The following is a 6,527-nucleotide window of genomic DNA, read 5'->3' as shown; positions in this document are numbered from 1 at the left end:
TGTGGGGAGCCCCTGGGCTCAGCCGGGGCCAGTCTCCCTGTGAGATACCCGGAGCACCTGGGCTGTCCATGCTGCGACAAGCTGAGGAACTCCCGCAGGTTTTGGAACGGGATGTTAGGTAGGCAGATTTAATGTTTCGTAAACTGTGTATATTTGAAAGCATTCCAGTTAAAACGAGGCCATTCCTTTTGAGGATCGGAAACCAGAAGCTGTGGACCATGAATGTTGGAAAAAAAAGACAGAATCCCTTTAGGGATCCAGATACATCCAGAAATTTTCCATAACTGCTTCCCCAATGCAGGACCACGGCAAGCCTGGAGCATATTCCAGCATGCACACGTTCACCTTTTTTGGGTTATAGCTACAGATGAACCACATATTCTTTCTTCTTGATGCATACATCTCATGTGAGGGTTTTTAGGCCACTTCGCCGCAGAAATGTGAACTTCAGTCGTTGTTTAAAAGATGGCGTGACCTTATGTGTACTGAGTCAGCGTTATGCAGATTCGGGAGCTGTTTAGTTATGTTTAGGAAGATTTCTCAGGTGGACTTTACTGTTGATGGGTTAATTAGATAAGACCCACGTTCAAAGCCCTACTTGCATAAGCAAAACAGACAACAGGGGAAAAAAAAAATCACTGCACTCGCCGAGAGCAAAGATTTGTGAGTATTTGTAAACTTGCCCCTAACCATGTATTTGTTGCATTTATCGTTTTTTTACAAACAAGTTATGTATTTACCTATGTGTAGTTAAAAGTGGGACAGATTGAATGGGGAATACAAATATTAGCGTTCGGCGAGGTGTGACGCACAGGAGATGTGGGGCAGCATATCAAAGTCATAAATCTGTTTAATGTGATCAACCGTCCGCTAGCAGACCGCTCCAATTACAGCTAATCGAGCTGGAACATTATCACACACAAGGCTGTTTCATCAGACGGGAAAATAAGCAGCCCGTTTGAGGGACATTAAGCGCACAGCCTGACAAAATAATGTATTTAGCCATCAGCTCCGCTACTTTGTAAAAATCATATAGAATCAGCTCATCATACATATATACGGTAACGCTTTACATTAACTGTTCCTTCTGGATGGTTTTATAATTGCATTCATAAAATGTTCAATACACCTTCATAATGTATTCTTTAAGTATTCAGAAATCATTCATAAACATCATGCATGTATACCTTTACATCCTAACATCCCTTAACAGCTGTAAATACATAAATAACAAACATTATAATAATTAATGTTTGTTATTAATGTATATTAAAGCTGTTAAAGTGTACTTGCATGCTGCTTATGAATGTTCTATGAATGCATTATGAATGCATTACGAAGGTGCACTGAATGTTTTTATGAATGCATTATGAATGCATCATGAAGGTGCACTTAATGTAAAGCGTTACCATATATACAGCAAGTCACAGTCTACAGCAGGAAATTAATGCTGGAAATCTTAACACAGAAGGTGAAACACTTTGGTGCCAAAACGACTGGATGGTCAGGAATTCACGCACTCCTGATTTTACACACTAATGTTCCACAGCTTGCGTGCAGCTTTCTTCCGGACCAACTGGCAAAGTACATGGGGTTCCAAATGACTTGGAATATAGAGGCTACCCAGTCAATAAATGAATCTTAGTGGTCACCAGCTGCAGCTACAAGATCTGCCCCAGAGGAGCGTGACAGGTACTGGTTTAATCAGATAAACGCATTACATCTGGGGCCTGTCTAGCGCCACCTGCAGGGTGAAGTCCAATATAAATTAAATCAGATGAATCTCTCCAAGACAGCAAAATTTCTCAGATGATGTTAATAAATTTGGTCTGTCCTACAATAGACCCGTCTTAATGTTCCATGCAGGGGTGACAGAGTGACTGGAACCCACTGCTGTGACTAATCCACGGGCCCTCGGGTCACTTTGGGGGCCGTCAAGTTGGTTACCACAAATCGGGTTCCAGCAGGAGTGATCCTGTAAAACACAGAGGCTTCCGGGCAGAAATTCCACAAGAACCGGGACATCACATGACATGCTGGGTCCCATGAAAGCATATCGTCTTAATTATCACCCCCCCCCCCCAGTTATGGCACCCCTGCCTACAAGTTTATTTAGGGGCTGCTCTCAGGGTTCGACGACTCAAACATGCTGACCAGGTTCCACACGAACCTGTTATCATCATCCAGTCACATGTGAGCAAGATGCTGACCAGCCTGACAAGCGCTACAAGCCTTTGGTTCAGCTGCACTCAGACAGCAGAAACTCGTTCCCTCACACAAAGATTTGTTTCTCCACTGACACTGCTAGTTTGACTTTGGGATAGAGGAAGCGCAGCCAAACCACATCCCTCAAATTCACGGTACTGTGCGCGAGGAGTAGCTCTTTAATTAGGTTTCATCAGCTTTGAGGAAGCTACAGTTCACAGGCAGTAAAGCCAGTGTCACTGTGCCCTTCACTGGCTTTAATCTGTAGATGGCTTGATTTCTCCAGAGAGCCCTTTGGGTCTAAGGCCACTTTCTCACTAAGGAAAAGTCTCTGAATTTCATCCACAGACCTACAGGGGGGCGGCTGGAGAGACACTAGAGAGAAACAGAACAGGCATTCATAACAGTACACTGGAACCGGTACACTGGAACCGGTACACTGGAAGAGACACCAAAAATAGGGCTCAACTACATTTCCCTATGCTATCTAATTTTCAGTGCTCAGTGGAATTAATGTCGTCTTCTTGTGTCATAAGACTGGAAAATATAAATCACCATCCACCCATTCATCCATTTAGCCATTTTCTATAACTGCTCATGCAGGAAAGGGTCATAGTAAGCCTGGACGGGATGCCAGTCCATCACTGGACACAAGGCAGGGGACACCCTAAACAGGATGCCAGTCCATCACAGGGCACAATGCAGGGGACACCCTGGATGGGATGCCAGTCCATCACTGGACACAAGGCAGGGGACACCCTGGATGGGATGCCAGTCCATCACTGGACACAAGGCAGGGGACACCCTGGACGGGATGCCAGTCCATCACAGGGCACAAGGCAGGGGACACCCTGGACGGGATGCCAGTCCATCACAGGGCACAGGGCAGGGGACACCCTGGACAGGATGCCAGTCCATCACTGGACACAAGGCAGGGGACACCCTAGACGGGATGCCAGTCCATCACTGGACACAAGGCAGGGGACACCCTGGACGGGATGCCAGTCCATCACTGGACACAAGGCAGGGGACACCCTGGACAGGATGCCAGTCTATTGCAGAATGTTCACTCACACAAACAAGCATGCCTTCATTGTCCAGTTAGTGCACTGGCCCTGAGGTCTCCCTGGGGGTATCTGGTAAGTATGAGCATATTACAGACAGCCTTCATGCGCAATCCATCCCATAAAGAAAGCCACAAATTCTTGGCTGCTGAGACGATACCTGACAGATGAGGATCGGGGGAGAGATTTATAGGTGAGGAAACCTGATTCCCTCTCACAGGAGTCAAAGGTAGCTCACAGACGTGTCACATTCACTCCCTCATTCGCTCACTCAGTCCTCCGGTCATTTGCATGTATTTTCAGTTTCTTTCCGTTCTGCTTCTATTTTGAGCACTTTACTTAAGTTAATATGAGTTTTAAAATGATTTTGTAGTTTCCCTGAATGGTTTTGTTTATCCCTCCTACAAACACCTATTTTTGGCCATGATCTAACCTCATTTAACGAAATCGGGAAATCTTGTTTGTCTGGGGAAAGCAAACTCTGCTCGGCACAGCGAACCTGCCTGGACCTGCCCCGTACTAGGGACAGACTCCCTGCTTGAATGTATTACCTCCATGAGCGACTCACTCTGCTCCTAATAAACGCTGCCTGTTCCCTGAAGTCTCAATATCAGCAGAAGCCGGGAGGCCCATCGGCGTGAATCTGCATTACCCATCTCACGGCGCACGCCTGCCTTCACAGATTTCTTCACCACCAGTGAGTGATCCTCTCTTCTCTCAAAGAATGAGAAACCATGTGGGTAGTACGAGTATAATGCTCCATGAAAATGGTTCCTGTAATTATACAGGGGATCCCTGTTACTCCCGGATTGCCTGCAAATACGCCCAATTAGACAGAACCCCTGGCGAACCGTTGCTCACAAAAAACAAAAAACGTTATAGGCTGACAATCGAAACCGAACACTCAGTATCCACCGGTCCACGAACACCTGATATTCACAGACATCCTCCACATGAGGACGACATGGGAATGGACTCGTCGATGACGAGTCCCATTCAGAGTCCGCAGGCGTGAAGGGAGTTGAGATGCCTTACAGAAATAACTCACACAGCTGCAAACGCACTTCTTTAAATGCGGGAAACAAACAGGACAGTTATCTCTGTTAATTGAGTCCTTGAGTGGCAGGGGGGGGGACACAGAGATCGGAACCCAACAATGATCTCCGACCCACCCTGGCCCAAAGCTCTGTGTGTCCTGCAATACATCCTGTCCTGGGCACCCCTCTGTCCGGCACATCCCAGAACGGGCACCAGGATGGATGGATGGATGTATGGATGGATTTTATAATATTTGCTTATTGTAATCAGCAGCTCACATATAAACCACAACAGACATTTTTCCAAGTGTGTGTGTGTGTGTGTGTTTGGGGGGGGGGGGGGGTTTCTGAGTAAACTGCAGGAGGCAAAGAAAGCTTTTAGGGGTCCAGTACAGTTGTCCTGTTCAGTGAGGCACTCGCATGTCACGCACTGCACGGTCTGACACAGAACAGCAGAAACTGACTCACCACAGATATTTAGACCGGCATTGAACACTTCCTACTCATAGCAATGTTTATTTTTTTTATCTTTAATTGGTCTGAGGTGGCTGTAATTATTTTCTTAAAGCTGTAATGAGTTTCACACAGTTTTTTTCCAAAAAGTAGAGGGAGAATTTGAGAAATGACACTTGTTTTTTCCCCTCATTTCCACTCCTCAGACAGTCCACAGGAATTCCTTTCCTTAGGCTGGGCATGTAGGAAACCCGACTGATGAGACAACATGAGCCGGCATGAGAACGGAGCGTATGGAACATGCCAGTCAGGGTGACCCCCCCACTCCTTGCTGCTGATGGAGTATTCCACCCCAAGCCGGCATGAGAACGGAGCGTATGGGACATGCCAGTCAGCATAACCCCCCACTCCTTGCTGCTGATGGAGTATTCCACCCCAAGCCGGCATGAGAACGGAGCGTATGGGACATGCCAGTCAGGGTGACCCCCCTCTCCTTGTATTCCACCCCACGCCTGCAAGTTTTTTTTGATACACGGACAAGGACAGGCAATCAGAAAGATGAGCGGATGGATCCCTGCCCCAGTAACGAGGACCCCATCCCCAGCGAGTACGGCCAATGAGGGACAGGAGAGATTGTCATGATTGAGGAGGAGTATAAAATGAGAGAGAGAGAGGAGTAGGAGCATATGAGCGAAACAGGAAGAAGTCTTCCATCCGTCCATCTTCCATAAGCAGTTACCCAGTTCAGGCGTTCAGTGAGCTTGGTGCTGGAGCCAGAAAGCAGGGGGGGGACAAAGTGGGGGACACTCTGGGGGGTGGCCCGCCCACTGCAAGACACACGCTCACATGTCACGGGCAACGTGAAGACACCAGTCCATCACGGCCGCAGGGGTTTGAGCTGTGAGACAACACCCATACGGTCATGGGGCGAACAAACGGCACAAACAGGACGCGACCCCCAAGCCCTGGAGGCGCGAGGCTGCACTGGTACCCACTGGATCCAACACTGGTCCAGGCTGGCGACACACAAGTGGCGTGTTTTATCTCGGAATCCGAACTGCGCTGGAAGCAGCGAGCGGAGATCAGGGCGGAGCTGCAGATGCTACAGTCGTTAAAAGGAAGGATATGCAAATGAGGCAAGTTATTCAGACGAATCTGCTGGTGCCGCTGGCTTCCTGCCCCTTGTGGCTGTGGAGGGAGGGGCTCTCTGCGTGGCGGCGGGGGGGGGGGGGGGGGGTTCAATGAAACCAGCAGCTGCTCTTCAGAAACCCAACTGATTACCCGGGGTAAAGCACAATCCCCCCCCCCAACCCCACACACCCTCTCGTATCATCAAAATGCTTCGGAATCATCCCCCACAAATGCCTTCTATCTATGCCCGTGCCCTGGCGCCCCCCACTGGTCAGCATCCGCTACTAACACCCGCGTTCAGCCTGACGCCACGGAATCACGTTCCCAAAATGGATCTCAGAGAGAAGCCGATCTGGTAATGCATTCTATAGTAAATATTGGTAAATGTCAGGAATCACATATTTATGAACAGTTTCATTTGACTAAATCCCAACCTGTCGTGCATCACTGTAAAATGTCACCTGGCAAAAACCTTTGTGGCGTTGGGGGAAACTCTGTGTCCTTACAATGGTTCAGATCTGCTGTGAGAAACCAGCAGCTAGGGAATGACATTTAGGTCTCAGAATCAGACTTTGAAACTAGAAATCAAGAACGGGCTACTGGAGGGGCTGGAATCGGATCGCCAAGGAATCTGGCA

Source organism: Brienomyrus brachyistius, chromosome 9 (genome assembly GCF_023856365.1).
Source record: "Brienomyrus brachyistius isolate T26 chromosome 9, BBRACH_0.4, whole genome shotgun sequence".
NCBI lineage: Eukaryota > Metazoa > Chordata > Actinopteri > Osteoglossiformes > Mormyridae > Brienomyrus > Brienomyrus brachyistius.
This window is presented reverse-complemented; position numbering follows the sequence as displayed.